Genomic DNA, 25703 nt, shown 5'->3' with positions numbered 1-25703 from the left:
ATTGCCATGCACAAATGTATGACAGGTTTTGACAGATTGTCCAATTTTTAAGGTAAAGTGTAAATCTAGACTTTGTAAAGTAAAATCTGATGTATTACTATTCACAACTAACTGAAATTTGTATAAAAATACTGCAAGTAACAGTCAAACAAAAGAATTCTTTAGCCTACTGGTTATATTATGTCACTTCTAGCCCCCTACCATGATAATTGGTGAGTCATATCAGATTGTATAAACTAGAACATTTATTTTTCTAAATAAAACACAAAGACTGACCATCTTTTTGCACAAATCATATGCATCCTTCTTTAATCTATGCCTGAGTCACTGCTCTCCTAAAGCAATCCTCATCTCTTTGACATCATATATCTCTAAGGTCTATCTGCACAGTTAATGCCTACCTCTGTCCTTGATTTTACTGTTTCTTTATTTATTTCGTATTTGTGGGTCTTGTATTCAAAATTCATTGTAAGCATTTCCAGAGCAAAATTCTCATATTTAATATTTCTTTCATGCAAACTCAAAGTTCAATAACTTTGTTGGCTGTTGGTATTTTTTTTTCAGCAAAGGGAAAGAAAACAGCCTTTCCTGACTGACAAATGCATAGTTAAACTTGGAGCCAGTTTACTATCTTGAAGTTCCTGAATTTCTAGCCTAGGCAAGCTGACAAGTTAAAGTCTGTGGGCAGCTTGCCCTGATGAGCTGGTGAGCACTGGTTTGCCATAAATCTTCCCGAAGAAAACACTTGGCAAAATAGCTATGAGTTCATCATGTCTCTCCAGAATAAAAATATTACAGGCTATATTTAGTCTCATGGAGCGAGTGGTCTCTTTCTAAGCCTTGAACAAGAAAGAGAAACGTGAGCCAACTCTTGTCTGCAGGAAACCTTCCACTGATTGATTTAAAAAATGGCAGGTCCAGTTAAAGAAGCTCAAGCCCATGTTTCACATTTACATGAAGTCAGAACTTTTCTTAGAGTGCTTAAGAGAGACAGAGAATGAGCTGTAATCAGCTTTAATGCAGACACAGGTATGGCTGTGGAAGAAGTAAAGAGTACTGAAGGTACAGAAAGGAAAGGCCAGTGTTGTTATCCCTACATAGCAGTAAAGACGCAGAAGCCAAGATATGGCAAACACCACCGTTCAAGTTATCTCTGCACTGCCAAGGAGGCTATAAAGCCAAAACAGTGAGGCATGTGCTCCAGGCTGCCCAAGAAAGTGCCAGCGAGTAGGCCAGAGTGTTTGGTTGGAGCTGTTCAGCACCATCTGCAAGTGAAAAAGAAGTACAGAAACAATGATCCCTGAGGACCCATAAGACCCCTGGGTTTGATGCAATGGGGACCCAGAGGCTGAAATGAGGGGACCAGTTCTGTTATGAGTTCTGTCTGACCAAGAAAAACATTGTATTCCCCCTCCCCCACTTATCTGGACATTTTGATAAATTACCAGAAAGTGCTTTTACTGAAGATGTCCTGTTTCTATTCTTACTGTCACAAACACCACACATATATCCCTCTCAGATACTTCCTTACATTGCATATAGTTGGCCTATATTTTTTGATACTGCAAAAAGAAATAGATGATCCAATAGTGCATTAGGAACAGAATTAGAATGCAAAGGAAAAAGTTAGTTCTTTGATTACTAAAAAGAGTAGTATAACAGGCAAATAATACTTGGGCCAAAATAAGTATTTATTCACATTGTTTAGAATATTTAGTGGTAATTGATATTATTGTCAATTTCTACTCAATATAATTCATTGTTAAAGCATGAAATTTCCTCTTTTTTTTGCCAGCCACCGTATTGACCCAACTACATCTTTTTCATCAATACATTGGTTTCAGTTGTTAATAAAGTGATGCCAAAAATGTGACTGGTATCTTTGTGACATAATGATGTTTACTCAGTTCAAGAGTTAATGCCAATTATAATGATAGAGAAATTTTTATTGCCATCTTTGACCATCTCTCATCTTTTCCTCCACAGTTTTCACATCCATTTCTCTCTCATGAGAACAATTCTGGGTGGAAACTTAGCAAATTTCATCAGGTAAGAGATATTTAATGTAAACTTACAAACTTTGGTTTTTATTAAAAAAAGAAGCTCAAGCGGAGAAAATATGAAAACAGTGTCAGTCCTGGGTAGAGATTGAGAATGTAAACTGGGAGAGGTGAAACAGGATTGCTAACAGTATATAATTCAGGTCATATTTTGAAGATATGGTTCTGATAGTGGGGGTTCCTAGCCAGCAGCACCAGCACCACCTGAGAACTTGTCAGGGAGACAAGGTCTCAGGCTCCTCACTGTGCTTCAGCAAACCTTCCAAATGATTCTGATGCACACAGTTTTGAGAACAAGTTATGGATTGATTTTATGGACCAAAAGGGTAGGAAATGTCTCCCTTCAAGTGTCTCCCCTCGATTGGATGGTTTTGCTGTCTATTTTTCATTTCATTTTTTTCCATTGCCTTTTCTTCCTTCTGGTTCATTCATTCCTCACCTAGCAAGCTAAACTTTGCTAAAATCATACTTTATTCCAAACATATTGTCTTTATGATAACATAAATACTAGCTAACTTGGGACTCTACCAAAATGAGGGTTTTGGCAGAAATTGTCAAACTAATGAGTGGATCTAAATCCCTTGTTAGCTTTGAGAAGAAGTAGTGACAGAATACATACCTAAAACCTTTAAGATGTTTAGTTTTTATGCTTCCTATCCATACGACATTTTCTTTACAAGTGAATTAATATTGTTATATGAGCTGTAAGTATCAAATTGTCACTTTGTAGTCATTGCAAAGAGTTCTGCTGAGGCTGGGGCTGGGGATTTAGCTCAGCGGCAAAGCCCCTGCCTGGCAAGCACAAGGTCATGAGTTTGATTCCTGGTACTGGAAGAAAAGACAAAAAAAAAAAGCAAAGATTTCTGCTGTCCAAAATGTGATTTTGTTCCCCCCATAGTACTTTTAGACTATGTTGGAGTTCCCTGTGGTACCCACTATTGTCAATTCTAGAAGCCAGCCTAGATAGCTCCCCAGAAGCAGTATCCCTACCAAACATGTTATGATTGGAGTAGACCTGTGAATACCTGTGAATTAACTACTTAACTTACAAATATACATACATATAAGGATTCATTCTGAAATAACCAGATGCTGCCTCAAAGTGCCTTTGATTAAGACGGTACCTGATTTGCAAAAACACAAATGGTTTGTTCTCTGTAGCATGCATGTTGCTTGAGCAAGTTAGTGTTAGCATCTCTAAGGCTCATTCAGGAGATGGAGATAATAGAACCTACTTTTAGAAGTGCTGGAGATAATCCAGTAGTACTTATCATGGTGACAGCTTCAATAAATAGTAACCATGTGTAAAGATAATTTAAGTAGTACAATTATCAATTTTAAAATGTCATATCTGATCTTGTCCCATTAAAAACAAGCACATATAAAGAATTTTTTAAAAATTAGGCCCCCCATATTCAAACACTCAAACCAAAAATGGGCATCTGAGATGGCTACACACTTGTCAGATGAAGAAATAAAAATGGCAAATAAATATATGAAAAAATGTTCAACATCATTGGTCATTTGAGAGATGCAAATTCAAACAACACTGAGATTCCATCTCACCCCAGAAAGAATGTTCATCATCAAGAAATCAACCAATAACAAATGCTGGCAAGACTGTGGGGAAACAGGGACCCTTCTCCACTGTTGGTGGGCATGTAGATTTGTACAACCACTGTGGAAATCAGTGTGGAGATTCTTCAGAAAACTACAATTGGAGGTCCCATTCAACCCAGCTATTCTCCTTTTGGGTATTTTTCCAGAAAAACTGAAAACATCATACCACAGTGATATATGTGCAGCCATGTTTATAACAGTGCAATTTGTCATAGCTAAATCTTGGAAACAACCCGAATGCCCATCAATTAAGAAATGGGTAAAAAAAAATGTGGTATTTTTACACAATGCAGTATTACTCAGCTATAAAAAAAAGTAAACTTGTGGTTTTTATAGGTAAACGGGTGCAACTAGAGACCATACTCATAAGTGAAATAAATCAGACCTGCATGTGTATCATATTGTCTCCCTAGTACAAGAACCTGAAAGAGTACATAAAACCCAAAAGGTATAATAGATATTGTGAAAGGGAAAGAAATTGCTCAAAGGGAAAGAACAACTGGGATGAGGGAAAGGAGAAAAGAAAGAAGAAAGGAAAAAAATATACGTGTATATATAAGGATAGCTGGGATAATTTGTACTGCTGATGTCTATTGGTTTATTGAAAGGAACAGTTAATGGTTAAAATTTTTTGACCAATTTTGCATGCTTATATCTAGTAATCTGAACCACTAATTTGAAGACAACAATATGCTATATAACAACCATTGGTAAATTCCTACCGTCCTGTTTAGTGAAGCTCTGTATCATTTCTAATGGGTTTTTAAAATTATTTTTTATTCTCTTTAATTGTTTGATCAATCTTGCATTCTTACATCTGGTAATCTGAGCAACTTTGTTGAAGATAACAATATGTAATATAAAAACCATCATTAATTCCTATCATCTTGTTTTAAAATCCTATTACTCCTAAGGAAAGAACAACAGAGATGAGGGAAAGGAGAAAGGAAAGAAAGAAGGATGGGGAAAAATACATACATATACACAAGATAGCTAAGATAATTGTACTACTAATTTCTATTGGTTTATTGAAAGGAACAGTTAATGCTTAATTTTTTGATCAATTCTGCATGCCTCAACAAATACTTTGTAGATAACAATATGCAATGTAACAACCTTTGTTGATTTCCTATCACCTTGTTTTGAAATTCTGTATCATTTTTAATGTTTTTTTAAAAATTTTTATTCTCTTTAAAATAAAAAAGAAGCACATAGGAAATATTTCAAATGTCTCTCCTTTGTAATGATTCACATATCAGTATGAGTCCTCATCACCACCAGAATCATCACCATCACTGTATTTTCTCTGAAGATCTGTTTTCATTATTTTCACCTCTCTGTTCTCTACTTCTCTAGTCCTTGAGCTTCTAGTCCTCCAATATGGAGCCAGGTAGAATTAGGGACACAGTAAAGTATGGCAAACCATCCCCCATAGTTCACTCACAGTGCTAGGAGGGCACAGAACAGCAGCTGCGATTCACGCCTCAAACATTATGATAAATGATTAGCTCCAGGGAGCACAATCTGAATGGCTATCTGGGTGACCTGAGGATCAAAGGACCTAAAGAGAACCTTGAAAGGTGACTTACGTCCCTCGCCTCTCAGAGAATACACTGGAAAGTCACAGCTCCCTCTATGGCAAATTACCTTAAATGGTTTCCGTGAAAGGAGGGATGCAGAAGTGGAGAAGGGGAAATCTTGGAAGAGAGGTATGTGAAACATTAGGATTAAATAAATGTCCAACGAACAAGAGATTTCTGAGTTTGAATTGGTGACATGGAAAAATGAGAAACATCTGGAGCTTGTACTTACTTTGCTGGTTAGAAACAGTTTTAAAGTCCTTTGCTGAATCATTTTCTTGTAAAGACTTATTAAAAACAAATGTCTAAGGTGGTTGAAAAGAGAATGCATTGAATTCAGAATGCCAAGGCCTTTAAAGGAGCTATTTCAAAGGGCTTCTATTTTCCATCAGCCGAGCTTAATGCTGCCTCCTCAAAGTAGTCCTTTTGTTCCATTTTAATACACACTTGGAGAGTCAAAGGCTTTCAGACCCATTTGTAATTTAACAGTAAAGTTTTTGAGAGTGAAGAGTGATTTTCTTCACATTGTTAAGTTATATTATGTGATTTTTTTTTTTATAGCCAACAGTCCCCCTATCAAAACAGAAGCATTTAAGAGAAGGGGATCAACTTTGATATTGGCTTTTACTTTTACTGCGGACATGGCTGGGACATACAGATGAGGATGTTTCCTTTTTCACTCTGGGGAAAGATTCAGCTGTCCTGGACTGCCCGCTGATAGGGTTTCAGACAAGGTAGGCCAAGGAGGTTGGAGAGAAGAGTTCTGAATCACTTAAAGCCCTCTGCAGCCAATGCTTTACTATCTTCCCTCGCCGGGTCCCATAATGAGCATTCACTGGAAGGGAAGCAGAGTTGAGAGGCCAATAAGATGCACTGGGATAGGAATTCTGACAAGACCCCAGAGTTATTTGATACAAGTCTTATGCTGAGCCATTAGCACTCCTAGCAAAGAAGAAGGAGGGAGGGAAGATAGGAAGAAAGAAAGGAGAAGAAGGACAGAGGACATGTCTTGAGGTACAATATATATCCCAGGAAATTTTTCTTCCTTCATCAATTTGCTACTCATCTCTAGTATTTTACAAGAAGGGAAATATTGTCAGAAGCCAGGTCTCGGGCAGACATGGAAATTAACCTGAGATTAGCACAAGCTGTATTTATGAAATTCTGCTGGTGTGCTGAATTTTTAGGAGGACACTAGACTCACACTGGTCTTTTCATATTCAGGTTATGATATTCAAGTTTGTGTTCAAGTTTTGTACTCAAGTTCTTGTATCTTACATCTTTTGACCAAATTATCAGATTGAAGAGACTGAATACACTTGCCTTAATGGAAGGAAAAGAGAGGGCAGATGGTCACTTGGGAAGACCGTTTACTCAACAGAACTCTCGAGCCACCATGTGGGCATTGACCACAAGCCTTGTGGTCTCTCACCAAGTAAGCTGATGCTAAAATGACAACTAGGGACAGGTTGGGGGAAAGAAGACAAGGTTGCTTTCTGTAAAACAGTCTCAGAATCCCACAAAAATTACTTATTATTAAAGTATCATTCTCTTCAACCTATGTTTTATTTTCTAATGAAAGCATCTCTCTGGGCTAACAGCATCCATAGAATTACTAGCCTGTGTAACTTAACACTTTATTTATGCAAAAGCTCTTTGACTAAACTTCAAGGGAGGTACTGGTGTGCTGACCCTGCTCCCTGAACCTGTCCTTAGGGTTTTGAAAACATCAATCTCTCTTCCCTTAGCCTTCATCTTTTCAGACTAAAAGGTGCAGGACATCTTCCCCCATGGCTCACCTGTCCCCGACTGTCATCTGGGTTCATTGGATCCATTGTATTATTAAAATACAACCTAAACATACCACTTTTGTGTAAAATCAGCTTGGTCTATTTTATCACAGTGTGGAGCAGGGCTTGAGAGGCAAGGCCACCAGTCATGCAGAATGGCCACCAGGAACATTTTTACTAACCCTATTTGATTCCCAAGAATGCCTCAAATTTGAATTTAAAGATTCACTTTGTGAATTTCATTTTAAAATATGACCTAATTTAAACTTTAGGATCTGTAACACCATGTAAAGCCTGGAGAGAAAGAATTAAATGCAGACGAGCACTTCTACCTTGTGTATTGCCGTGAAAAGCCTGCAAAAACGACAGGCTGTGAATATAAAGATAGCTTTGTCTGTGCTCCCTGAGCTCCAGGGCTTTGGTTCTTGCCTCAGTGGAGGGGCCCACCTGGCTCTGACTTCCTCCTGCAGATGTTCCTGGGCCAACGGGCTGAAATTTCCCTTTCAGGGCCCCCTGGGCAAGGACCCTAAGAAAGCTCAGGAGAGCACGCCTGACTTCTTGGTGGACTCTCTGGGTGCCATTCAAACTGTTTTCATTTTCATGAGACTTTGCAGAACTTTTAAGCCTCCTGGTCACAAAATGTTTTCTTTTTGAAACCCTCAGAGATTATTTTTCCTCTTCATCACAATGGCAGGAATACAGAGCTGTCTCATGATTTCTTAATGGGATTCAGCTGCCCAAACTGCAGTGCCTTCTGCTGCACTTTAGCTTTTTTTTTTTTTGGTTTTTCTCCGGTACTGGGAACCGAATTCACGACCTTGCGCTTGCCAGGCGGGCGCTTTGCCCCTGAGCTAAATCCCCAGCCTCTGCTGCACTTTAGAATTCTCTATGTCTTTGCCTTGTTCTTCATTTACAGATGCATAGAACCCTCCCTCTTCTCCCTCCCCCTCCTCCTTCCTCTCTCCACTCCCCGCCTTCCCCCTCACAACAAAGAGTTCATGGACATGAGCCTCAGCTTTACAATCCTGGGCCTATTGGTAAATTCTCCCAAACGGGCCAAATGCAACCTTGTTTCAGACAGGGTCTAGTGTTGTCTCACATTCCTTGAGAAAGTAGAAGTTCATTGAAGACCACTGTCAGCAGCCCAGTGCTGGCCCCGAGCCAAGTGCTATGGCCATATGCCAGAAAGGTGCCAGTCCAGCTCGAGCCCATGGGTCAGCCGAGGGAGAAGAGTGGCTCACAGGCCTGAGGCAAAGGGGAGGCAGGACAGCCAAGAGTCAGAGCAAATGGGGCACCAAGTCCTGGAGAGTGGTCCACAGGAAGAGGATGTAAATCAGCACCCACCAAGCCCACAGGAAGCAGAGGCTAGGACACAAGGCAGCCTGCACAGGCTATGCCAGTATCAAAGAAGGCAGTGCCGTCATTTCCTGCTCCTGGGTTTCTCTGTGGTCCTGTAGTGCAGACAGGAAGCTCAGTTAGGGATGGGAAAATAAGGATGGGGGATCTCATGTGGGGAATCTTTGATCTCCCAAGAGATTAAGTCAACACAAAGAAAAAAGAGCTCTTTAAAAGCTCACCTGTGGACATTAAATGTAATGTAGTTTGCCAGTGTCGCTCATGCTAACTGAAAACTGCTCTATTTTAATCTCAAGCAAACCTGTTCCATCTCTTCCTTTGAAGGAGAATACTTAAAAAAAATTTCATTCTATAAAAATTAAAACCACAACCTCCTTCGGTGATCAAGCATCTCTCTGGGTCCCTTATCCTAAACCTAAGCTCATGGCTTTCACCTTTTCTTTGGATTCCAGCTTGCTGTCCTGTGGTTTAGTCCCTTAATGTCTTCATTTCCACCGTATATAACATCTCCTTGCCTTTGAATCCCTTAGGAGATCAGCTAGGCACGCTCTGGGGACAGGAACCTCCCAACTGCTGCTTAGCTGTGCAGGCCACTTGTAGGGCACATCGTATGAAAGTTGTTCAGGAGGCAGGTCCTTGTCCCAAGTCCATCTTCCTTGGCCACACGATGTCAGGCAAGTCCCTTCCTCCCTGAGCCTCTCCTGTCTACCCTAGTGAGCTGCTGTAAGAATTAGAGGGGGTGTGGGGAGGATTGCACATCTGAAAGCACTAGATAAATGGAAGGCACTGTCGTAACAAAATATGGATCCTTGGCTCACAGTCAGTTGGGGCTGAGCCTCTGTCACTCATGCTTTCAACTTGTTTGGGTAACTCTGGTGAAATATTAATAATTGCTGCTAACCACTGGTTTCAGCACATTTTTTGTTTCTCCTGTAGCATTCACAAGGCAATTACACATGCTATGAACTGATTCTCTCAGAAAGAATGGAGAGGGAAGACCGTAGTAATGTTTACTACTTAGATGAGACATCTGATAAGACTCATTTTAGCTGCTCCAGTCCAGGAAAGAACAATAACAAAAATATTACCAAACCCATGGCACAAATAACCAATAGCTTAGCGCAATGGCTCTTCTCATTTGAAATTTTTGTTCAACCATGTTTCATATTTAGCAACTATCATCATCATGACATCAAATTTAATGTAGCTGGATGAGGTGATATGCATCTGTAATCCCGGTGACTCAGGAGGCTGAGGCAGAAGGATTGCAAGTTCAAGGCCAGCCTGGGCAACTTAAGGAGACTTTGTCACAAAATTAAAATAAAAAGGGCTAGATGTATAGCTTGTGGTAAAACACTTCTGGGTTCAATCCTTGGTACAGCAAACATAATAAATAAACAGATGTAACTGAGTTACTACAAGTTCAACTAAACCTAAACATATACTTTTGTATCACAGATACATGCCAAGCACTCTACTAAGTACTGTGTATAACCTTGAGTAATTCAGATTCTTTCTTAAGAAACTCATAAACAGACAAGCACACTCATTTTAAAAATGCTAATGTGATGATTGCTGGAGAAGATAATTGCTGTATTTAAAGCATGCAAGCTGGAGCAACTCTGTCTGGAGAGGTGAGGAGGAGATACCACACTATCTGGGCCCCAAAAGATGGACAGAAACTGGTCAGAGAGTGAGCACAGAGCAGTGGTTCAGAAGGCAGGGCATGGGGCCAGCCCCCTGCTTTAAGTCCTGGCCAGGAGTTTCCTGCCTGCATGTCTTGCCTGCTTTCTTGAGGTTTTGATGCCTTGGTTTCCTGGTCTGGCAGGATCCTTATAGGGCCCACCTGTCGGATTATCAGGAGCAGAAACCTGTTAAGGCATGTGAGCCGAGCAGTCCCTATCATGTGATCAATCACTTGATAAACAGTGGCCATTATTATTATCATGATTGGCCTTCAGTAAGTCAACAGGCAGGAGAGAGGTTCCTGGTCTCTGAATCTAAGAGATTTATAACAGCATCATGATCACAATGAATAACACTACAGCTACCTTTTGTGTGCCAGGCACTCTTTCTCTTTACAAAGTATAATTTCATATAGTTCTTCTCACCCTCTTGAGAATCAAGAAGTTTACATTGAAATACCAATAATACCATGAAGAATATGAAGCAAGTGAAAAATAAGTAGCACAGAGGGGAGTGAAGGAAATTATATGAGGAGATATATTTATACTCTGAAGAGGCAAAAAGGCTTATAAGACGGTGGGTTTAAGCCAAACGAGGTCCCAGGCATGGGTTTTTGTTTTCATTTTCATTGCATCTGTTTTTGTTTTTGTTTTTGTTTTTTTTTTTTCAGTTTTTAGATTTGTTTCTGTGCATGTTTGTGGCCTAGGCACAATATAAACTTTCCAGGTTGCTCTGATTTCCACCATTTGAGTCACTCCCAGCCCCGAAAACATTTGAATATTGAGTAGGGGACGTGTACACAAGGACGTAGCCATTGAGTGTGTGACCTCCTCCGTGGGTAGAAAGATGCTTGGGTGCCAGACGCTGTGCCAGGTACCTTCACACACATGATGCATGGAGTGTCCTGAACAAGGCACGATTATCTCCAATCTCAAGAAGAAAATCTAAGTGTCAGAGAGGGTAAGACTAGAAAGAAGGGCAGATTGACACACCAAAAGAGGGAAGTATGTGGCTCCTGCAGAGCCTGACTGACAAGGGAGGATCCACGCAGAGTGTGTGGGGAGTTTGGGCAGGAGAGGCTGAGTGACCTTGAGGCAGGGTTAGGAATTTGCCTGTGGCTGGAGGAAGCTAAAACATGCCAAGATCCTTCGTCTTTACAACTTCATCAGAAACCATGCATGGCACACACATGGGCTGACAATGCGTTTGCTTGCTCTAAATAGGAGGAGATGCCAGGTGGCGTCAAAGAATTCTCTTTAGAGAATACCCTGTGGGAGGTGGGGACAGGCCCTCACCTCATGAAAACAGGGGACCAAAGGCCTTCCAATCAGCATTCTCAGCAGAGCTTCCTAAGATACTTACTGTCACTTTCACCAGCAGCCCACCTGCTTCCCTCCCTGGATTCTGGCCCTTCGATGACTGGCTAATATTTGTGTTACATGCAGAATGCTCTCAAAATTAAAAAAAAAAAAAATGATGCTCTTTAACCTAAACAATTGTTTTTAGGTTTTTCATTAGTATGTTTGCAGCATATAATGTTTACATTCATCTTGGAGAATCGGTCCCTATCCACACCATGTCATCCTTTCTACTTCCCTTTCTCTCCCTGCCCTCCAGGTTCCCCGTCCCTAGGTCTTCTTCCCTTCTCCACAAAGTCTACCTTCCAGGTTCCTATCATCTGTCTGTTATTTTATTCTTTAAATTATTTATATTTTGGATTTCTCATGTAAGAGATACTGTGCAATCTTTAACCTTCTGCATTTGACTTATTTCACTTAGCATTGTGGTCTCAAGGTGCAACTATTTTCCTACAAACCACCCAAATGCATCTTTCTTTATGGCTGTGTAGTACTGCACTGTGTATATAAACCTTGTTTTCTTGATGTATCTATCCATTGATGGATCGATAAGCTGCTTCCAAGATTTAACTGTTATGGGTTGTGCTGCTATAAACATGGGGATGCATGTATCACTGTGATATGATGCCTTTAACTCTTTCAGGAAGATACCTAGAAGAGGTATAGCCAAGTCAAGTGGAATTTCTATTTTTAATTTTTTGAGGAATGTCTCCACTGATTTCCTAGAGGTCACACCAGTTTACATTCCCACCGACAATATAGAATGGCTCCTTTTCCCCAAAACCTCACCAGCCTTTTGTTCAGCATTTCTTTGGCAATTAGAGAAATGCAAATCAAAACAACACTGAGATTCCATCTTACTCCAAAAAGAGTGGCTATCAACTAGAACTTAAAAAAACAAATCCCTTAACTTTTGACCCTAAGAAGTTCTTCACGATCCTGCTCCTGTTTACCTCTCCACCATCATCTAACTGCACCCTCAAAATGTAAAGAGCCATACCAATCCAATTGTTGTTTGCAAAAACACCAACTTTTCTCCAGAAAGTGTCATCAAACCACTCACCACTACCCCATCTCCATAAAGGCTTGCACAGACTTTTAGGGCACAACTTCTCCAAAAATGTGTTTACTTGTCTACATTAGACTAGACGTTCCATTGATTCCCCGACACCTAATACATCTCAGCATGTAGTTCAGGCTCGATAAGTTTGTCAAATGGAAGAAATGACTAAATGAGAAATCAGAGGCTAAATCCATGTCCCTTACTCCTTGGGGGATCCTGCTCTTGTACTTAACAGTGTATGCACTGTAATCATCCACCTGATCCTAGGCCTCCAGCAGCAGCTTGATCAGATATCTCCAGGTCAAACATATCTCCCACCCCATGTACCATCTGACACATATACACACTCATTGCCACCAAAAGCAACAGCAAAGGTGTCTTTTCTCTCCTATCTGGGGCTCATCCTTAACCAAAACCCAGAATGAACTGCTAGAGCTCTGCTGCTGTCACCTATGGAATGGGCTGGAGATTCACAGTTAGGCCCTTTTTTCTCCCCAATCTAACAATTATGTTTGAATTGGTAAGAAAGACAGGGAGGGGAGCCCTAACAGGATCTTCATTTCATAGCACTTCCTGGAGTGGAAGAGTAGAGGGAAGTGCGTATGTGAGTGTGAGTGTGTATGAGTGTGTGTGTGTGTGTGTGTGTGTGTGTGTGTGTGTGTGTGTGATGCCACAGAGGACGGTCCTGCTCCCATGGAATGAGAACTGTGACTCCGCCTGCTCATTGCAAAGGAATGGGCCTTGGATGGGCAGGACCAGTGGAGGGGCTCAGAAAGAGCTCTGCCAAACAGGCCAAACCTGGAAGGCTCATACCAGTAGCAATAATAATTGCTTAGCAGTGGACATGCTGACATCTTGAGCAATCCCTGTTTTCCAATCACTGTGCCTGCCACTTTACATAGATGGCCTCAATTATTTCTTACATCAACCCTATGATGTTGGAACCTTATTATTCCCATCTTACAACTAAGGAAACCAAGGCACAGAGAAACTAAGTAGCTTGCACAAACTCACCCTATAGGTGGTGGAACCAGGATTTGAATGCAGGAATTCCAGCATCAGAACTCCACCACATGTGGAATGGTTCAAAAGCAGGCGCCCTTTGATTATTGAGAAGTAGAAGGTAGAAGCCTCATAAGCCAGTGACATCATTTGTTTTTACAATATATTCCTTTATAGACTAAGGAAATTTGAAGGCCCACAATGTCTTAAGGTATGAGGTGTAGTAAAAAATACAGTAAATATTTAAGCATTAAAAAAACATTACAGTAAAAGACACATTACCATAAACTCCCCTCAAACACTCCCTCTTGCTTTGAACACACTTATCCCACCATTCTTGCCACTTCTGAAGCAGTTCTGCAAGTCCTCTTTTGTGAGTGTCTTTAGTTGCACTGTCTCAGCTGCTTGATGTCTGGAATCAGTTCAAAACATTTACCTCTCATTGTCATCATGACTTTGGGGAAAAGCCAGAAGTCACACAGTGCTAGACCCAGTGAACAATGTGGATGAAGACATAGCATGTTTTTATTTGACAGAAATTGCTGTAAATTTTTGGTCAACATAGGTGATCATAAAATAAGGTGAATGTTTAAATTTAAAAATGTATTACATTAAAAGACATCTTGCCATTAATTTCCTTCAAAATACCTGAAATACTTCCCTTCACTTTGAGCACAGCTGTCCCATCATTCCTAGAAATGTGTTTTTACGGTAATAAGATTTTTTAAAAATTTAAACTTTCACTCTATGTTTTGGTCATCCCTTGTATATCTAATGGCTGAAAAGGAAAGAGAGTGAGAAGGATTTCCCAACATGCTGCGCTGCTAAAACATGTATAAATTTGAGAATGCATTGCAGTGCACGTATGAGGAGCTCAAAGCACAGGGCTGGCACACACTGTCCTGCATGGAAAAAGTGTTCCTCAGAATTACACAGTATACACCATGCCCAGCTTTTCATGGTGACCCTTTACACTCATAAATTAATATAGGGAGTGAATGCGCCATTAACAGAGATATGTTAGTGGAGTTAGTGAGCTAGTGTGGACTTCAGAAACTAACCCACAGGAAAATGTGGAGATGATGAACTGACAGCCACAGTTCCATTCAGGCAGCTGTCCTCATTCTCCAGATGGAGCCCCAGACAGTCCCTGCAGCCTCCTCTGTTTGCGTGCCCTCCCCTTCAACTACTCCCATGTGGCCACTTAGCTTGCCCAGCGTGGATGGATGCTTTGCACCCCTCCTCACCCTCTCTCCCTTCTTTCTTTACGCAGTTCCCCTTCTCCTTCCTAACCTAGCTATCCACCCGTCATTCATGCACACACTCAACAAACATTTTTGGAACCCCTGCATCTAATGCAGGTGTAGCCAAGGTGAGTAAGGCACCCTTACCTTCAAGCTGGGGGAATTCAACAAATAAAGGGAGTCATGTGCAGGAAATTTTGGAATCAGTCTTACATTTCAGAAGCATTTACAATGCATACCCTTATCAGCCAAGTAGCAATTAAAATGCTTAAAGCAAAGCAAATGGCCAAGAGAGAAATTTAGACCATATTTTGAAAGCTATAAATCAGTAAGTTTATACAGAATGTTCATATCTCTTCTGGGTTCACTCGGTGAGGAGGCAATAAAGTGCTGATTTAAAATTCAGTTGACTTTCTCCAGCTAGTTGCCAAATTTGGGATGTCACATGCCACTGGTTTCCCAGATTCAGAGGACTCAGTCGCGCTAGTGAAACTTTCATGAGCAAAAGAACCTCGTCGTTCTTTCTAGCCCAGAAATGCTTTATTTTTCCCTATCAGTGTATGAGCCTTGAATCAGACAGCTATATGCAATATGAAGATAATTTCCTCCCCAGGGACAGAAAGTGGCACATCGTCTGAAGGGAGCCACAGCAGGTGAAAGACTTTTGCAAAAATCTTCTGCTGTGAATATCAAGTTCTAGATGGCCAGCCAGGCTCTGCTCTGACATGTAAGGGTTTTATCTCAGTGAACTATGAAGTCTCATAGCTCTGTTCTGTTCATTTCTCTGCCCAAACCCTTAGCAAAGGGCTCAATAAATATTTGCAAATTCATTATACATATCCATCAAAGTAGAAGTCTTTGTCATTTCCCACTGGCTGGTCTCATCTCCCTAGTGTTTGGGAAAAGGAGAATTAGAGTATGTTTCTGGTTTGTCTGTCTGTCTGTTTGTTTGTTTGGGAAGGAACAGTGGAAGAGTGGTGTTGCTTTGTTTTGAGATAGGTTACAGTCTAGAAGAGACCAGATGTGATCAGTGACCTTATCCCTCAGGGTAACTTAGATAGGGATCCGCTGCTGAGACCACTTAGTAAGTAAATCAGTTGGTTAATAGTATCTTCCCATGATAAGCACTCAAAATAAATAATTGTCCATCCATAGTTAAGCCACTATTACTTGGAAGTTTTTTTGAACTTACACCTTAGGAACTGTAGCCAGATCATTCTATACCTCCAGATCATCTCCCTTGCAAAAGCTACACAAAATCTTCAGGCAGCTATAAGCTTTCCCATCATCTCCTCCTGCTTGTCTGCATCCCTCTTGAGATTAGCTCGCTGACAAGAACAGGTTTCCAAATCCATGTGTGGCCTGAAATGCACACTATAAGGCTCACCATATCTTCTGTGGTATGTAATGTTTGATGTCCCTGCCCAACTTGGCATCAGTTTTGAATTTGGCTTGGTGTTGAGAAAATCAACCAAACTATTTGGAAATTTCCATCCAGAACAATTCTTAAGGGAGCTTGGTTGCTTTATAGGAAATTTGGATTGCTCAGCATTCGTGAAATGTCCCTTCTGTGTGTTAATGAGAAGGTTCAAGGCAAAATACGCACATTTCATCCTGACTATATTTGCAATTCACAGTAAAAAGGAGTTAAAAAGATAAGTTGATGAAATAAGGAAATTGTATCATTGTATACTACCCATATTTTTAACTTTCTTCCATTTTGTGTAATAACTTCTCCTCAACATAATGGCAGTTGAACACATTTTCAAAGAATTTTCATTTTATTGTGCTTTGAACGTCATTTCAGTAAATCCCTTAGAAATTCTCATTCCCAACTCTTACAATTAGGCTATAAAGATTCATCAAGAGAATGTGACATTAAGGAGAAGCCAGTGGCTGCAGCTGGAGGCATTTCATTATGTGTGTTTGTATCATAATCTTCATTTGCTAACCCAGAGTGCCCCCAAGTTATGGCGCACCATGTCAGTTCTCATTCACTGCCTTCAGGTGTGGATCTAGAAGAGGCATTGCAATGAGGAAGATGTGTTGATTTCCTTCCCCACGCTCCACTGGTGTTTCCCACTGGTGCTATGAATCCACCTCTGAGGACTATGGTGTCAACTTGACCCCAAAGGTCTTCTAATGACAAAAAGGCCTTTTGTCAATCTGAAACAGACTCCTTGGTTTCAAAATTAGGAATTCAGTAGTAAAGGAAGGACTAAAAAAAAGAAGAAGAAGTACGTTACTAAAGACACCTGTCAAATACTTGGGAGCCATCAGTTTTTACATTCCTGCTTGCACACTGTTGCTCGTCTGCCTATCTTTGGGTCCACTGCAATGAATAAATGTGATTTTTCTTCCTGAAGAGTTGAAGAAATGCACTTTTTATTCTGAGCATCATGGGTGGATACTTCCCTTTAACTAACTCTATAAGTTAGAAATAACCGTAGATGTAGAGCTGATATTGGATTGATTTTTGCTCTCATTTTACTTTTTCCTGATCTACTGTTCTGCAAAATAAGTTTCAATGAATATCCATGCTTGGAAACTGAGCAAACTGCGATGGGGTACATGGAATAAGGCAGGTGTATTTGAGCTCTTTGCTCCAGAATTCCATCAAGTGGGTCTTTACACCTGCTTCTCCCTTCTGTTGAGGCTAAATGAAAACTCGTTTATTTTTTCCCTTCCTGTATCTAGCTCATAACTCGTCCAAAGCAATTATGAAGTATCCGTTGTTTACCAGGGAATGGAAAAATGGAAAAATCACAAAAATTCTTCCTATTTACTTGCCAAGAAATAACTACATGCATGAAATAATTGAATCCTTAAGATTTGTTTAATGTGTGTAAAATTTAGTTATAATAAAAAATGTATTTACATAACACTGAATTAGGTACCTGAAGCCCTTGCATATGTTTTGCATACCATATATTAACATATATATTAATCCTCACATTAATCATACTAAATAGCCATTATTATGATCTTACCATTGAAGAAACTGAGGCATAGAGAGATTCCCTCGCCAGCTGCTAGTAAAGAGCAGAGTCAGTGTCTGAATCCAGGCAGCTTGGATCTGGAATCCAGGCTACACAGTCTCCACCTACCATGTGCACATATTTTTAAACTATGAAAATATTGCAGTCTGAGGCCTCTCAGAGAAGTGGTCATTGAAAGACTTGGTTCTTTAGAAGAACCTTAATGATGGCCTAAGAGTCAGCTACGAATAGGATGGAATTAGACTTTCTTGTAAGCAAGAAAAACGGGGGAGTGGAGGGAAAGCTGGTGTTTGGACATGAGTAGGACATGGTAGACGGAATGGTTGTCTTGCAAAATCACAGGAGTGAACTTTTCTAGAGTACCCTGAACATCATGCTTAAAGGTTCAAACAGAAGTGCAGAGGCATATCAGCAAGCAAACAGCCCTTCATGCATTCACAGCATCACAGCATTGAGAGAAGCTTAGACGGTATCAACGCCAAGTTCTCCCTTTATATTTGTAGAATGACTTCTGAGACAGAAGTGACCCAGTGTCGCTTACCTAGAAGCAGAGCTACATCAGAACGTTGCTGTTTGGGTTCACTGTTTAAGCAATTTCCGGTGCCCTGGGCAGCTCTGGAAGATTCATCTGGCAGGGGCATTTAAATCAGCCTGGGAGGGGAAGACAAGAGGCAAGATGACCTGTGAAGGCATTACTGCAAAATCTAAGTGAACACAAGAGGACTGGACTCTGTAACAAAGGGAAATATCCAAGAAAGGACTAAGACAGCTTGAAGGGACATCAGTAACAAAGGAAAGGAAAGAGCCATGGAACCTCTGAGTTGGCAAGCTTGACAGAAATGGGGGAAGTTGGCAAAAGTGGCATTTGGGAATGGAGACCATCAGTTCAGGCTGAGCACCTGTGAATGGAGAGTGGTAGCATTACAATCGTCAGTTCTGTGTGGTGACTTCTGTGATGTGATGAGCAGATGCAAAAGCCCTTTGCAGTTTTTTCCCTAAGCGCTTGTCAACATCCTCAGCATGTGAATAAGTTCTGTCAACACTGTGAGGGGAAATTCATCTCAGTTTTCTTTTGATGACCCTTGTCTACTCCGCTCTGCTTACTATAATATGCATCAGGAGTGTCCCCCAAAGTGTTGTGAGTTAAAAGCTTGGTCCCTAGCATGGTACTTTGGGAGGTGGTGGAACTTTTAAGAGGTGAGGCTTAAAGGAAGGAAGTTAGGTTATTGGGCAATGCACCCTTGAATGGGAATATTCTACCCCTTGTGCTTTCTTCTCTCTGTCTACTTCTTGGCTTCCATGGGGTGAACTGGCCTCCTCCACCACACACTCCACCATGATGTACTCAGCCACCACAGCTCAAGCAACAGAGCCAAGCAACCATGACTAAAACTTCTGAACCCACAAGCTAAAATAAACCTTTGCTTCTTTTAGGTTGATTATCTCAGGTGCTTTGTCACAGTAATGTAAAGCTGACAAGCACACTGGCCTTTCCATTGGTAGTTTCTTCCAGTGGCCATTAGCTCCAAGTGAGCTCCCTCCCTCAAAGACTATACCAATATGGTGGTAAATGCTGCAAGCCCTGAAGGCAAATGACCTAATTTGAAATCCTTGTCCTACCTCTACTTACATGGATAACTAGAACAAATCACTTGTCTTCCTCATGGCTCATTTCCTAAACCATAAAGTGACAAATGATCAGTACTTATCTTCTTGCAACAGGGTGAGTATTAGAGGAATTAATACATGTGAAGCACATGGACTTTGGTACAGCAAACATTCGAGTGATAGTCACCATTGTTTCTATTCCATGATTCCCCTTTGCTCCACAATCGTTTCAGAATGTGTTTTCCCAGCCTGACAAGACGGCATTCTTCCTTTCCACTTGGCACACCATTTCTGTGGCACCACCATGTTATGTTCACCCCAAGCATCCCCTTCTGTTTCTCCCACGAAGGTGTCCAAGGTCTCCTGGTTCCTCATCACTGAGTTCTACTCTAGAAAGCCACATTTCCCCTCTCACACACACACTCACACGGCCCCAGTTAGTTCCCAGTGGGGAAAATGACCTTTCTCTCCTTTCTCTTGTTAAACTTGCGATCAGGCCACCCAAGTTTTTACCTACGAGCTCTCAGACTACACAGATGTTCCAGTTCTGGAATTCACCTAGCTAAAGTTTCAAAATAAGTTTTCTGCTTCTGAAGCAGGATTGAGAAGGGATTAAAAGCAAAGATTTAAGAGGTAGCTGGACCAAGGTCTAAATCCTGCTTCACATTTACTAGCTATGAGACTAGATGAAAGAACGCCTGAAACCTTGTTTCTGGCCTATAAAATAGGAATCTCAATCATGTTTGTTATAAGAATTAAAGGTCTGAAGCCTACGGAAAGCATGGTACCTGACACAAGGTAAGTGCTCAGTGAGATCCTGCTATTATTATTATTATTAGTAGTAGTAGTATTTCTGTTGTCATGACTCTATCATCCTTCCAAGCTCTAACAGGCATACATATATTTCTGTATTGTTAAGGAAATGGCTGTAAAGCCATCCCCAATTATGAGTACTCCTAACATTTTCAAATGTAACCTTTGAAAAGATTTTTCAACCAAGTTTGAAATCTTGTTTCTGGTTTTCCTAACTCAACCAAGCTGTTGCTGGTGATGAAAGGTGATGTCCAACATTAGAAGGCATCCGAGCAAAGTGGTAGCCAAACCAGTATCTCATTGTTTTGATTTCCCGTTGTGAATGTCAGCTCTTCCAGCTAGAGGTGCTAATGGTGAGGCCACCCACCAGGAATTTCAGTTATCTCTGCAAGGCCGGAGGCACTGAATGGTGTGGGGCACCAGACTGTTGCAGAAAGGGCCCTCTGAGGACACTCAACCGCTGCTATGAAATCACAAGTTTATATGGTGATACACCACTGTGCACCTTATTTTCCTGTGTTCTTTATAAAGATAATCATGCTCCATGTAGCCGTTTAGACTTTTTAACAGCTCTCTGAGGTACAAAAGTAACCTTGGCATGAAAATTTATAGCTGTTGGTTTTGTCTGCAGCTAAAATGTAAAAGTAGATTGTAGTGTCTTCTCTGAAATTACAGATGAGGTAGCAGTCACACCTCGAAATCCACAGGGGGCATTGTGCAAATGACAACAGATTGATCTCTGTCCTTGTCTGTGAAGGTAACATTGAGGGTCCTTCACTCTGCTGTTAGCTGCATTAATGTCTTACTCCTCCTCTTTGCATTCGATAGAACAAACCAAGGCTTGGGGTTACAGCAAGGTTGAAATGACCCCTTTGGTCTCTAGGCGTGAAGGGCTGCGTGAGTCAGGGTTCTAACTGGCATTTTTCACTCATTTTTTAAAAATTATGTTCTCTGGTATTGCTGTTGTTTGTCTGACTCTGCTGAGTTTCATATGCTTTCTTCTAATTTGGCTTTAGGCATTTTAAAAGATGAATTTTTATTAGATCCGTGCAAAACTAGCATGGGGAAAAGTTTAAAATAAAAACGGTGTTCTGCAGAGTAGTGCTTGATTATGTAACAAAAGTTGTAAACAGGGAACACAAAGAACAGGAACTTCCCCCCACAACACACTACACTGTCTTCTAGGACCCAAACACAGATCATAGCTCATCCCGTCAAGACACATTTTAGCTTCTGCCACTGCAGACTGTCCCCAGCACCATGCTTTGATATGCTACCATCTATCCCTGTTGAAAGAGTTCTGGCTAACATAAGCTGCAAAGAATTAAATCAAAGAACCTAGAGAAGCTCACAGTCTCCATGGGAAAACCCAAGAACTAGACTGAACACCCACCTCAAGAACAAAGAAAACGGTCACAGTCTCATGCCCCATAAATGGATTGGCTCAGATGCTGGCATCCCTGAAACCATATACTATGGCTAGTCCCACTGCCAGTGACAGTGGATGTCACTACGACTCAAGTGAGCCCTACACTGCCCAGCCATTGACATCAAACCCTCAATGAAAACACTCACCTGCCCTCCCGCCATAATCATATTTCCAGACAAGGGGAGAAGATTCAGATGACAGAATGCCGAAAATGAAAATACTCATTTCTCTTTCCTTCCCCACGCCATCTGTTCACATTTTACCTTGAATCAAGTATAGAATCAAGTATAAGGTTTGTCACTTTTCAAAATGAAGTTTTTAATTCTCACAATATTATTAAACCTGCTTTACAGATGGGAAAGCCAAATCCTGGAGAGGTTAAGCAACTTTGGAAAGTCACACAGGGCATTTGTCATACGTACAGGTTTTAAAACTCCACTACTTGTTTTCTTGTTTGTTTGGTTTCATCTTTAGATTGCTTTGTACCAATGGAATCTCTTTTATTTTTCCAATAAAATCTTACAAGGAACCTCATTATCTAAGGCAGATGAAAGCAGAGCTGCTTGGGTGGAAGGGTGGGGAGAGCGTAGCCCCACCTGCTTGACCTCACATTCCTTATTTCAAGTGCATGAAACATTCACCATGGAGGTTTGGAAACTACTGCTACCAGAGTCAGAGAAGGTAACCGTGCTCGTTCATTCCCTGTCACTATTCCTCAGGCTCTGGCTCAGGGACAAGAAATAGCTCTGAGTTCAAACAAATAATTCACTGTCCATATCCAATTATGCCCATGGCCACGGTCCAACATTTTTCAAAATATGTACCATAGGACATTAGTTCATCAACATATTAGTAAGGGATAAATGAGAAAACTTTTCAAGTTGACTCTCACCTTAGCCAAAAATATGGAAAATAATAGATTTGTAAAAACTAAAAACATTTGTTACCTGGAGGATAGACTCTCAGAATATCATGACACTCCAATGAAATGGCTAGACAGTTCTTTCAAGAAGTGTCTGAAATGTTCCAAACATTTGACTAGAGACCTATTTTTCAAGTTTTATTTCTCAGGACTGGTCTCTTGGATATTTTGGCTTAGTTTGTTTCTCATGTACCTACCAATAACATTTGGTTTGGAAGGAGGATGAGTAGCTTTTCACCCAACTATTTTTTTTTTAACAAGGATCCTTGTAAAGCTTGTAAATTGCAGAAGAAATGCTAAATTCATCCAGGAAAGGCAAGGTCTCTGGGTCCCTTACAGCTGAAGGTTCTGGTTTATGTGGCAGCATTTATCTGTGAGGTAAGAACAAAGACCATCGGCTCAGAAAAATCCTATACCTAGATATTCTCATGATAATGACAGCAATGTTAGCACTTCTTTAGTTAAAAGGGGTCTACAAAGTTCAATTATAAAGAGCAATGAAGGGGCGGAAAGCTGGCACTCTCCTTAAATCCTGGTGGTTATATATTTCTGCCTCGAGAGAAGTGAAGATGTCTTCAAAGGTCTGATCCAAATGTAAGAAGTGACCAAAGTTCCAGGGAAGAAATGATTGAGCTGAGTAGAAGACAGCAAGCTGCACAGGGCAATCTATTCCAGGTGCACAGCTGTGACTTTACCAGGGTGCACCATGAAGTCAAAGTGTGCACTGATTCGTAAGCGCCTCACAGTGCCCTGTTGCCTTTTTCCTCAAATGAAACTTGCTCATCCTGGAATCTAATACTTTCCTCAGAGGCATCTTTATCTCACTGATTCATTTCTCACCTTTGATCAATCACTCATTCAATCTGAACCTCTGTGGGTTCTTTTTCTGGTGCATTTTTTTCTACATAGAATAATCACGCTGTTCTGTCAATTCTGTGGGTTGCAGTGAGGACTCATCACGTTGATCAGGACCAACCTTTGTGCTGTGTAGAAAGAGGCAGTTCTGCAAGCCTGCAGGCTGCTGGCTCGGGTTTGGCTGGATTCAGCTCCACCTGCCAGCCTGGCACGATTTGCCCAGCTGCACACCAAGTATCAGGATATCAGGCAAGAGGACTTCATAAACTGAAAAGTGCTTCTGTCGCGCAGTGTTGTGAGCCTTAAAGACAGCATGTCCTAGATCCTGGGCTCATTACTGATGGTGCCAGGCAGCTATAAACTTGTCACCCTCTTCAGCCCCACTGTCCTCATAGCAGATGATAACAAATGAGGTCAATGTGGAGATTGAGATCATAACTAAAAGTGCCTGGGCTGTAGTAGGCACCCAGTCAATGTGAGCTATTACTATCATTGTTATTAAAGTACGGGGTAATGACCTTTTTATGTTATTGTCATTTTCATTTTAATATAGATTCTATGTTGTGGCCAAATTAATCTGCTTCCCAACATAACAAGATCCACTGGCCATTCTCTGGGCCCTTTCCTATGATGCGTTTCATTTGGAAGCAGCTTGCTTTTTTCCAATTCATGGCTTTCATCGCATAAATGATGCTAAAACATTACGGGAAACTAGTTAATGACAGGAATAAAATCTTACAATAGAATGTTACGTTACAAAATTATCCATGATCTTACTTTTGTAAAAGAAAAAACATTTTAACTATATGCATACAGACAATCCATGTTTTTACATGACTTTAATATGCATCCATTGTAGTTAGCTTGGATTAAATAACAGCTGTCTCCCAACAACATTGTTCAATTTCAGTTACTTCTGTATAGTAACAGTAATGGTGAAGAGTAGTATTTCACTGCCACCAATCTGACCAAGGAATTACTGTGTGAATGACAACTTTCCATCATGATCAGTGACCAATCACAGCACTGCTTACTGGTCTGTGATTAGTTCACACACAAAAAGCAAAGTGTGTACTAATGTGGCCTCCTTGTCTCCCAACAATAAACTCACAGGATGAATTGTTAGCGGATAATGGAAAGGGAGAATTGGCTAACAGTGATGAAAGAGCACCAACAAAATGAAAAGTTACAATGGTGGAAATTAAATCTGAACCAAATGCAAACTGAGTTATAGGAGAAATGGCTAACCATGGAGATATGGAGACTGCCACTCTGTAAGAGACTCCAGATGTGGAGACAGGGGAACTTAGTTAAGGTAAAATTCACAGATAAAGAGAGTGATTGCTTTAATTTCCCATGTTTCCATATTTTAGAGTACCAAATATTAACTTCACTATTGTTTCCCTATACATTTAAAATCAACAATAAGTATTTTAAATGCTTTGCTAAAAAATTTAAAAGTAATGGAACACTTGAATGTTCTCCATTGATTTTTATCTTTGCAGCCGACCAACCAAACTTTGTAAGGTTTTAGTTTGCACAATCATTTTATAGTCTTGTACTATCATGCAAAGCAACAACTCTTTGCTACAGTTTAGATTCTGAATGTTCCCCAAAGGGCCAGGTGTTAAGGTGTGGCCCCCAATTTGTAGCTACTGAGAGTTGGTAAAATCTTTCAGAGGTGGGACCTCCTTGAAGGAAGTTAGGTCACTGAAGTATGCACTTCAGGGGGATATTGAATCTCTCTCTCTCTCTCTCTCTCTCTCTCTCTCTCTCTCTCTCTCTCTCTCTCTCTCTCTCTCTCTCTTTCTCTGACTTTCTCTCACCTGCCATAAGCTGAGCAGCTTTGCTTTGCCATATGTACCTTGCCATGATGTTCTGTTCAGCATAGGCCCAACAACAATGAAATCAATGAACCATGATCTGAGCCCTCTGAAACTGTGAGCCAAAACAACACTTCCCTCTTTTGAATGGATTTGCATGAGGTATTTTGTCCTAATGATGGAAATCTAATACCTCCCTATACTGGTAGCTCCATAAGGGGGAAAATGATTAAATAAAAATATACTAAGAAGTTAGTACTGGTATTAGAATTACACCTGATTTTAATGTTCTCTTCTGAAATGTTCATATGCTCAATGGCCCAACAAGTGGCACACAAAGTTCAGCTCCTTTGAGAGAGTAAGGCATCTTTAACTTTCTTCATTGTATTTCATTAAGGGCCCCTCAACCAAAATATGACTAAGATGCCTTTTTGTTGTCCAATAACTTCATAAAGCCATTTGGATTATTATTTGTCATTTTAACTATATAACTAG

General features: G+C 40.6%; 1 protein-coding gene across 4 annotated transcripts in view; it reads left to right on the top strand.

The window, feature by feature from the left end:
* Frmd6 (FERM domain containing 6) overlaps window positions 1–25703 on the top strand; it is a 158437-nt gene that overhangs the window by 269 nt on the left and 132465 nt on the right. For all 4 annotated transcript variants that reach the window (XM_013510329.1, XM_005376790.2, XM_005376791.2 and 1 more), the window contains exon 2: window positions 1987–2049. The gene's annotated coding sequence lies outside the window, so the exon portion shown is untranslated. The remainder of the gene's footprint in view (window positions 1–1986; window positions 2050–25703) is intronic.

This window comes from Chinchilla lanigera, unplaced genomic scaffold, assembly GCF_000276665.1.
Source record: "Chinchilla lanigera isolate Chin_1 unplaced genomic scaffold, ChiLan1.0 scaffold00008, whole genome shotgun sequence".
NCBI lineage: Eukaryota > Metazoa > Chordata > Mammalia > Rodentia > Chinchillidae > Chinchilla > Chinchilla lanigera.
The sequence above is the reverse complement of the archived record's forward strand: the minus strand, read 5'-3'. Positions and strand labels throughout refer to the sequence as shown.